Source organism: Staurois parvus, unplaced genomic scaffold (assembly GCF_062004578.1).
Source record: "Staurois parvus isolate SC_StPar_1 unplaced genomic scaffold, SC_StPar_1.0 ptg000122l, whole genome shotgun sequence".
NCBI lineage: Eukaryota > Metazoa > Chordata > Amphibia > Anura > Ranidae > Staurois > Staurois parvus.
This window is the reverse complement of record NW_028317918.1, coordinates 10766818-10777139: the sequence shown is the minus strand read 5'-3', so window position 1 is coordinate 10777139 and position 10322 is coordinate 10766818. Positions and strand designations below refer to the sequence as shown.

The following is a 10322-nucleotide window of genomic DNA, read 5'->3' as shown; positions in this document are numbered from 1 at the left end:
CAAGAATACCTAGATCAAGGTTTGATCTAGGACTGTAGAAGAGGATGAAAGAAAGAGCGCACAAACCTTGCACATTACCTCAATAAATAGTGACTAATTTTATTTAATTTAGGAAATATACTCACAAAGGTGACGGTAAAACAGGTATAAGTTAACCAAAATTCACACAGGGTTACAGGTAAATCGAAAGGGGGGAGATAAAAGCTAACACGTTTCAAAGGGTGCTCCCTTCTTCATCAGAGCTCGGTTGAGCAGATAAAAAGTTCAGTATGGCAGAGTTCCCATGGCAAGGAGACATTCAGCCACTGAGTGTCAGAATTACAGCAGTTCAGCCTGTTTAAATAAACAAGAATACCTAGATCAAGGTTTGATCTAGGTCTGTGCCAGAGTTAGTGTTTTGGTCAAGGCCAGGGTCAGGGTCAAAGGTCAGGGGGAAAAGTCAGGGTTTTTTTGGGGGGGGGGCAGGTTTTTTTTTAATTGTTACATTAGTATCAGTATCAATTAGTGGCAGAATAAAAACAAAAATTGCGCACTATGGTTTCTGGGCTGTACTACGGGTACAAACAACAACCAACATACACACATCATTGCGATCATCAGGAGCAGAATAAATTATTTTGGGTTAGTCTTTGGTGGTAGGTAATGGTAGTAGCAAGAAATATACAGCTGAATTTAAAAAAAAAGTTTTTTTTTTTACTGTTTTGGGCCAGTTTTCCTTTGGTATTAAAAAAAAAATCAGGAGCTATCCATTACTACTTACCACCAAATGAAAAAACAAGGTCTAATCCACCTGGGTGCACAAAGTAGTTGTGATATGTAGTTTTGCTAACACATGTAAGAGCTGCAAAATTGTGCTTAGGCATTTAGATTTGTTTTAACCTTAGGCATGAAGGGGTTACTTTTTTTTATCACATTTTATATTGCGTTATTCATTGCACTTTGTATAGTCATATCATCAGTTATATCACTAATTGTGTTTCATGTATTCACATGCATTTTTTTTAATGTACAGTATTGCACATTTATTTTGGATTATACACATTTTATTTGCACTACACTTTTTCTGTATTGCTTTCTATTGGTGTTTGAATGCACAACAGTGAGAAGCTGCAACATAATATATATGGGTTTTGATACGTATTTGGGTCAGCGCAGAGGTTTCCATTTGTTTTGTTTGTTTATACACAAGCCCAGTGGATGACGAAGCCACGTGGTTGGTGGTGTAACTTGTGGGGGTGGAGCCTAGTTATGTCATTACCGGCTTTTTACAGAGCGAGAGTTTTGAATTGCAAATCGCAATGTTACTGCTTCTATGATGTGAGTGACACTCTGGAATTATTGTATGTGGAATTAAAACAGTATTACACTATGGGTGATGTCCTCTGTTCTTTCTATATGTGGAGTTAAGCTAAGAAGAGTCCCGTTTATACTGTCATTGAAGGGGTGCCTGTCATCAGCTCTCTGCTGCCATCTAGAGCATTGTTTTGGAATTACCATGCTTGGTTGACCTGTATTAATTTATGGGTCCATGGTAGGAGGTGCCATCCATATACATTTTTAGGTGGAGGAGCATTGAGTTAAGGTGGAGCACTGTGGTTTTCAAATAGACTTTATTTATCCAGAGCACATCATAGTGATTCTTCACCATTCAAGCACCTTATTTGATTTTCACCATTCAAGCGCTTATATGTATTTAGATTGAACTATCACGCTTGAATCTGTTTATGGACTAGTATGTCTATATGAGTTAGCAGAACACTATGTATGTATGTTTTAAGTTTATATTATTTAATTTGTGTAAAAGCTATAGAGTCTACAAACTATGGGATATATATTTGAAAATTGATCAGTTGAGATCCTAAAATGCCAGACGCTGGTATGGCATATGGCAGTGATCAGAATGCTGGTATGGCAGTGGTCAGGAAATTAGCATGAGGTATGGAGGTGATCAGGATGCTGGTATGGCAGTAGCCAGAACGCTGTTATGGCATACTGTATGGCTGTGATCAGGATGCTGATATGGGGTATGGCGGTGATCAGGGTGCTGGTATGGCATATGGCAGTGATTAGGGTGTTGGCTTGGGTATCAGGACACTGGTATGGCAGTGATCAGGACATTGGTATGGTGTATGGCAGTGATCAGGGCACTGGTACTCCATATGGCAGTGATCAGGGACCTGGTATGGCATAAGGCTGTGATCAGGGTGTTGGTTTGGGATATAGAGGTGATCAGGACATTGGTATGGTGTAGGTGGGTGTTTTGTGTGCAATGGGAAAGGTGTCAGGGCCTCGCTACATTATTTATTATTGTTTTTGTGAGGCAGTGATCAGGGATACTGGGGCACTACACTGGGACACTGGGGTGGCTGGCACTGCAGTGTGTGAGTGTACAAGCAGCCTGACATGCTGCTGTACACACACACTGCAGGATCACTTCTCTCTGCTCTCACATGGAGTTTCAGTTTCCAGTGTTTACTATGTGAGTGCTGTGATTGGGCACAGCAGTCACATGGTAAAACACCAAGTGAGCGACCGAACACAGCAGTGAAGTGATTCGATGTGTCTAAGCAAAACACCAATTACCGGGCTCCGGGGTGTGTGATCTGTGAGCCACGCATGAGCCATCAATGCGGGTTGGCATACAGGAACATTAGCCCGCATCAGCGCTGCTTCTTGTCCACTGTCTATGTACAATGAGCGGACAGGAAGTGTTTAAAACAGTTAACACAGGGTTTTTTTCCTGAATACAATGTCTATGTTGGAAAATGGATCTTTTCATTTTTGAGTAGTCTTTTCAACACAGATCAGATTACAAGGGTAGATCAAAGCATAAACTACATAGGATGAATTTCAAGTATAATGCTGTCTAATCTGATGACAACAGCCCTCAGTTAGTTGTACAAATGAGCTCCACTCATAGGGGTATTAAAGTGTCACTAAACCCAGGACATTCACTATATCGGGTCTCCCACAGTACACAGAACATGGAAGTGCAATTAATTTAATAAATATAAACTGCTAAATACCTTTTCTCATCAGCAGTTAGAGCAGTCTTGTGACTTCTATCAATGTCCAGCAGAGCACTGGTTAAAGCTTGTAGGAGGAGTTTTCATTTTGCTCTAGAAGGATGCAGATCCCGTGACCTCTGTCTGGACAGTGTTGAATGGCCTTATGCTGATCACATGTAGTCTCCCAAGAAAAAAAACTTCTCTAGCAATACACACCAAACTCAGCATGTGCAGAGTGACTCCACATGATCTGTCTTATCAGGAGATAAGAGGGGGAAATGGGAAGAAGGGGAGGATGAGAGAACTCAGGATCAAACAGCCTTTTTACACAATGCGGAGGATTAACCCCTTAGGTCCCACAGTGGGTATAACAAGCATGCTTTACTGCATATACAGACAGATTTTACCATTTTAGGATTAGTAACACTGTAAACTCAAAAGCAAACATTTATTTTATTGCAGCTTACCAATCCTTAGATGTGATGGCTGCATTAGCCTTCATTTTTAGGTTTTCTTTCTTATACTTTCATCTGGTGATCCAGCCAGTAAGTTACTATTATGAATGAACAGTCAACACTGCCTATTCATTCATAATAGTTAGTGTGGCTCCATGTGAAATATCTACCAGTGCCTCGCTTCTCGGCCTTTTGGCTAAGATCAAGTATAGTATCTGTTCTTATCAGTGTCCAGTAGGGGTGCTCCACTGTCATTCTTGCCTTTTAGTGAGGATGACTGGCTTTATAGTACCCCTGCTGGTAAGATGGCGGGCTCTGAAGGTTAGTACTGGCTGAAAGAGAAACCATGGCACGCACAGGCAGTTGAGGCATGGAGTAATTTCCCCCAGGAAAACTGGGTGGGCCCAGTTCCCCCATGAATCGAATGGGTCTACCTTGTCTGGCCAGGGGCCGGGGAGAGAGGCAGAGAGTCCATAGAGCAGTGTCCCCTGAGAGTGGTCACCCCAGGAGTGCTCTTAGTAACTCAAGGTGGTGGGATCCCATGTGCAAAAAGTGCACATGTTCACTGTTTTAAACACTTTATCTGCACTGCACCTTTTAGGTCCAGGATAATTTTTTGCTAAGGGCCTCAGGGCCTAGCCAGTGCACTATTGCATGGCCACTTATTTATTTATTTATTTTTTATGTTTCCTCTACTGTTTATTCACCTGTCACTTATGTGTGTGTTTTTTTTCTCACTTGGATGGAGGGTGTGAGTCCTTGGGCCTGCCCTGAAGTCTAGGGGGAAGATGTGTGGCCACGCATCGGGGGGGGGGGTCTGACCTAGTACTTGGTGGTTGGCTTTGGCTAGCCACAAGGAAAGGGGTCTGCCAGGCCTGGACCTTGTTGGAAACCCTTTGTCGCTGTCAGGAGCCTTGCAACCAAGGGGGGGATCACGGTAGAGGTCCAACCCCTTCGTGAGGTGGATAAAAGCACACCCCTAATTGCACTTTTTTGTGTTGGTGTTTGGCACTTGCACATTTTTTGTTCACTTAAGGGCTTTTTGTTTTTTTTTGCACCTACACAGACTTAAAAAAATCTGCCAGTGCCTTGTATATGTAAAAACAGCCACAAACAGATCACAGAAAGCCACAGCCCTGAGTGATCTTTTACTATTATGAATGAACAGACAGCACTGTTCTACAGCACTGTTTGTCTATTTGTGTCTGCTTTTGTAAATACAAAGACTCAGCAGACGAATAAAATGGCTTGACAGCACTGTGATCTTTCACTGTTTTGAATGAATGATCAGTGATGTTGGGCAAGTGCTGATCATTCATTAAAACATTGAAAGATCACTCAACACTGAAGTGCTGTGTGACCCATCAGCAGGCAGGACCTGATCGAGGGGGATTCTAGGGTGGGCTGAGCCCGCCCAGATTTTAGTCATGCCCCCCAGGTGGGAGAGTAGTGACGGGGACAGTCCATGTAAGGGGGCACTCTGATCGGAACACCTGATGTAAGGGGGCACTATGATGGGGATAACTGATCATATGTAAGGGGCACTAGGATGGTGACAATTGATGTAAAGGGGAACTTTTTGGGGGATCCTGATGTAAGGGGCACTCTAATAGGTACCCTGATGTAAGGAGGTGCTCTGATGGGGACTCTGATGTAATGGGGTGCTCTTATGGGACCCCTGGTGTATGGGGCACTCTGTTGGGGACCATAATGTAAGGGGGCACTTTGAAGGGGACCCCGATGTAAAGGAGCACTCTGATGGAGACCCTGATGTAAAGGGGCATTCAAATGGATACCCTGCTATAAGGGGGAACTGCGATGGGGACCCTGATGTAAGCCGGCACTCTGATGGGGGCCCTGATGTAAGGGGGCACTCTAAAAGGGACATCTGATATAAGGGGGCACAGGTTTTGTTTAATCACCCTAATCCAGGGGTGGCAACTGTGGCCCTGCAGCTGTTGTAGAACTACAAGTCCAATGAGACATTGCAAAACTGACAGATACAAGCATGACTCCCAAAGGCAGAAGCATGATGGGACTTGTAGTTCACCAACAGCTGGAGGGCCAGAGTTGCCCACCCCTGCCCTAATCTAATGACAGTCTAATACATACAAGGTCATGGTTTCTGTGTAACAGATTGTCAGTGACTCACACAGAGTGTTGACATTATGCCCTCTGAATTTTTTTTTACTGCCCCCCAGGCTAAATCTGGCCCTGTCAGTCAGAGCTGTGTATTTGCAAGCAGACACACAGAGCTGCAGGCAAACAGGAATGGCAGTATTGACCTTCAGAGTTGCCTCTGATGCCAGAGACTAGAGCTGGCACTCACAAGTCCATATACTTCTTGCCAACGTTGGGAAAAGGGAGGGGGGGACTGTTCACTTTTACAAAAAACAAAAAGCAGGTAAAAAAAAAAATGCATTTATTATTTTTTTTGTTTGGGACCTGTAAAGCATTGCACCCATAATCAGTAGATCATGGGTGTAATGCCATGGTTCTGCAGACTGTCTGTGTGTCTGTCTGCTTGTACCTCTTATACAGGCAGGCAGTTACACTCTGACAGGAAGCCTAATGAACTATCTAAAGTAATCAACAGTGTTTTGGTAGTTCATTGAAAACTACAAGCCGACAGCCGAATAGGCTGTCGGGACTAGTTGTATTCCCCACCATAGAAAAATATGAATGAATGATGCGGCAGGGAAGGCGGAGCCCCACTCTGCCATATTTTTTTAGTTTGTGACAGCAAGCGGGGGGAGCTTATCCCTAGCTAGCTATCAAAATGGAGACCGGGGTGTTTGTAACATGTTACATATTACACCCTGAATACGGGTGTAAGATGTAACATGTTACAAAAGGTGAACTTATCCTTTAATTGAAACAGCTCTTTGTACTGTACAACTTAATTTAAGCTTTATTGTATTTATCACTCTTCTGAGTCAGTTTTATGTACAAATAACAAAAGAGAAAAATTCCTGGCTCGACTTGCCAACCAGCCTGCAAACAAACCAAATTATCCTGTCTAACAGTATGCATTAAAAACAGGGGTGTAGTTAGCACACATTTGCAAACATATGCGTAAGCTACAGAACCACGTCACAGAACCCTGATACTCTGTAGTTCCTAACTCTACACATTTTGAGAGCCCCCATAGCAGAGGCACATGCATTTAATGGATAGACCAAGGGCAGGTGGACCTGAGGGAGCCCACCCCTCCTTAAAGGTACAGGAGCGCACTGGACACAGTGGCAGCTAAGGTGTCCAGTGCGCCCCCTCACCAATTCAACAATACAAAAAATGGCCACTGCCCCAGTCTATAACTGGCCTTCACAGCAAGGAGCACATGGAAGGGTGACGCATCTCAAATAACAAAAGAGAAAAATTCCTGGCTTCTCTTTTGTTATTTGACATGCATCACCCTTTCCTGTGCTGCTTGCTGTGAAGGCCATTTATAGACTAAGGCAATGGCCATTTGTGGTTCAGTTTTATGGACAACTCCATTCCCTCCTCATGATCAGCTGAGGTATAGTTGTTCAGGTCACCAACAGAGTACCAGGTACCATGCCAGGTAGCCTCTGGCAGAGCATGTAATTTACCGGAAAAAGTCTCCTTTCACAAATTGAGCAAGGAACTGCAGTGACTTCCTTGGATTCATTTGTCTGTTTGATAGTTTCCTGCACCTAATTGAAACACACCATAAATTTGAAGTACACATGTCCCTCACCTGTTTGCTTTATTTATGCTTTGTGGGACGTTTGAATAGAGGTGTTTCATTGCTTCGGGCACCCGATTGAAACACACATGATCCTCCTCTGTTTGTTTTATTATATATATTTATATTTTCTCAATACAAATGAGAACTATAGAATGTGAATCCCCCTAATAAGGACACAGACTGCAATAAAATGATTTGACGTTAGTTTAGTCAATAAAATGAAGACATATCATTCACATATTTAATCAAATGATGTTTATTTTTAGCTTTTATGTCCTTTTTTTAGTAAAAAATAAATTGAACTTCCTACTAACCACAGATGAACCGATGTGGGGACCCATTGCCTTGCAGAGTCTTCAAAAAAGCCACCCATATTAGCATACTCCTAGGTCTACAGAGGTACACTAAAGCCAACACAGACACAGCCACCTCTGCAAACTGCAGCACTTCTCTGCCAACCAGCCCTCAGCTTGATGGCATCCTCTGCAAACCTCAGCACTGATTTCCCCACCAACTCTTAGACTGACAGCTGGTTTTGCTCTGCATGATGGGATGTGCATAATACTTGATCCTCGACAGTAAGTTTAAGAAAGGGGAGCGAGGAGTCACACAGTAGGATAAATTAAAACAATGTTTTGTAGCTAATTAAGTGAAAAAAACCCTTAAAGTATAGTTACTAATAGTGTTGTAGATGGAAACAGGAAATAATTGGTGAGGGTTTAGATAAGACATTTCATAAATATATTTCCTAAGTATCTTTTATGGTTGAGCTGAAAGCAGTTTGAATGTTTTACAAAAGGAGTTGGAAATCTTTACAAAATAAATGGTGTGACCGTTCATTTCAGTTTATCAAGCACATGCAGATGAAATAAGCAAACAGGAATTTATTTTTTTATGATTGGAAAAGTGAAGTCAATATTCACACAATTACTGTATGAATATTCTTAACACCTTTAGTTAATCTGCCTTGGAATCTATTTCACCAACATTCCTCTTGTACTGTAGTTATATTTGTTACTTCGGTATAGTTGTTCTTTAAAAGGAATATTGTATTTCTATGTGTTTTCTCATATTTAGTTTTCACATTTTATTGTGTATTAGTGTAATCTATATATTGTGGTCAAATATTCCATACTGATATGAACAGCAAACTGTAGCTTGTAAGATTACATTACAATTCCTTTTTGCCCACATAAATGGATGCTTTTGTCAATTCTTTATGCCCTCATTAGAAGCTATCAAAACGTGATTTACGATATACCATTCTAGGTCAGTGTACCTTGACCCATGTAGTCAATAAAGTATTAGGAAATTACTTTTCTTAAAATTGCTTATACTTCAAGCAGTTATAGAAAGCTTGAAAAATAAGCTATCATATATAAATTTTATAGATTATTTTCTGTTTCCATTTGTTTCAGACTAAATTGATTATAGATTTCAGTGCACTTCTGAAAGCATATATATCTGATAACTAAATTTGCATGAAGATCAACAAGATTCACTATGTTAAGGTTACAATTTTCATGCAGTGATGCAGGACAAAGATAACTATCTTGCAAGTGGACACATACAAAATTCATGATTTGGCAATTAAAATGACAAGAAATAATAACAAGTCGTTGGAATATATAAAATAGCCATTTAAAGCATAATTTGTGGAGATAATTCTATTCAATTTATAAAAAAAGAACATTTTCACTATCTGTGTAATGTTTCTGGCATGGTTAAGGATTAGAAATAGTTCCTTATGGTGTAAACAATTCATTATTGGGTTAGTGGAATATAATCTAGAAGAGGTAAATTTAAAAACTCCAGATTTGGCCAAAATTGTTATTAGCATCTGTATGACAATTAGGGTGAAAGTTATTATTATGTGAAATTATATTTTACTAAATATTTTTTGTATATGCTGAGATCTGCCAAATACTTAAAAGGAATTAAAGTGTAACCAAAGGCAAAAGTTTTTTTGTCATTTGGATAGCGTAAGGGAGAGTTATAACCCCTGTTAGTTTTTTTTACTGTCTGTGTCCCAGTAGGAAGATTTCCCTTCATTTCCTGTCCCACAGTCAAAACTGGAAGTGAGAGGAACTCCCTCTAAAGTGAGGGAATCCCAAGGTGACACCTGGGTCACCATTAGAAGATTTTCCCTTTTTTACTGTCCTGACGTCAACCCAAAATTTGGGATTTTCTATTACTTTCACTTTTGATGATAACGGTAACCAGGACAAAGAGAGAGGGTGAATCTCCCTAATGGGGACACAGACAGCTATAAGAATTGACAGGGGTACTAATACCTCTCCACTCTCTCCAAATCTAAAAAAATGTTTTGCAGTTAGTTACACTTTATGTTGACTGTGGTATCCCCAGCATCTCTGTTATAAGGTCTTCTCCTGCTGATAATAACTTTGCCATATGCATTATCTGCCAATTAGAAGGGAAGGGATGTAATGTTTCACATATGTTTGCATACCTCCATAACTCAGATGTGCAAGCAATGATGTTCAGCAAATCAATGGATGACTTTCAGTGATAAATGTGGACCCCAAAAAAATGTGTTTTCAAAGACAGGCCTGTTTAGATATAGGTAGTGCTTTCACTAAAAAAAATAAAGAAAATAAATAAATCTATACAGTTAAATTTAATAAAGGGAATTAAAATCCCCTAATCTATGTAAGAGCTTTCCTGACTAGCAGAATTAACAAATCCACCCAGCATGAAGCAAACTGAAAAATGTTAAATCCTGGTTACAAGGAAATTCTAATATTAGCAGAAAATACAGAGCTTAAAAATGATGTATAAATACATATTGTGACAAGCTAGTGCTGTGTCAGTGTGGAATGAGGCAGTAATGCTCATTTCAGCAGTGAAAGGATCCCCATTGATTTGTAACACTCATGGTAGTCATGTGGTATTGCACCAGAAAAAGGAATCAGTGTAGACAGTGTTCAGCCACCATGACCAGGACATAGCCTGAGAGAAACCTCCTGTATGTGCTGAAACAGACTGTTGGTCTGAGCCGACCACATAGCCATGAGGCTAAAGAGTTTTCGTTTTTATGTTATAATGTGAGTACCAACAATTCAGCCAATAAGTAATGAGGAAACAACAGAGATAAGATCCAAAACTCAGGAATGGATTAAAAAGTAT

The 10322-nt window shown here is 40.7% G+C and overlaps 1 pseudogene; it reads left to right on the top strand.

Moving 5' to 3' along the window:
• The first annotated feature begins 3639 nt into the window (after positions 1-3639).
• On the top strand, positions 3640-3760 carry LOC149467144 (U2 spliceosomal RNA; annotated as a pseudogene).
• The last annotated feature ends 6562 nt before the right edge of the window (positions 3761-10322 follow it).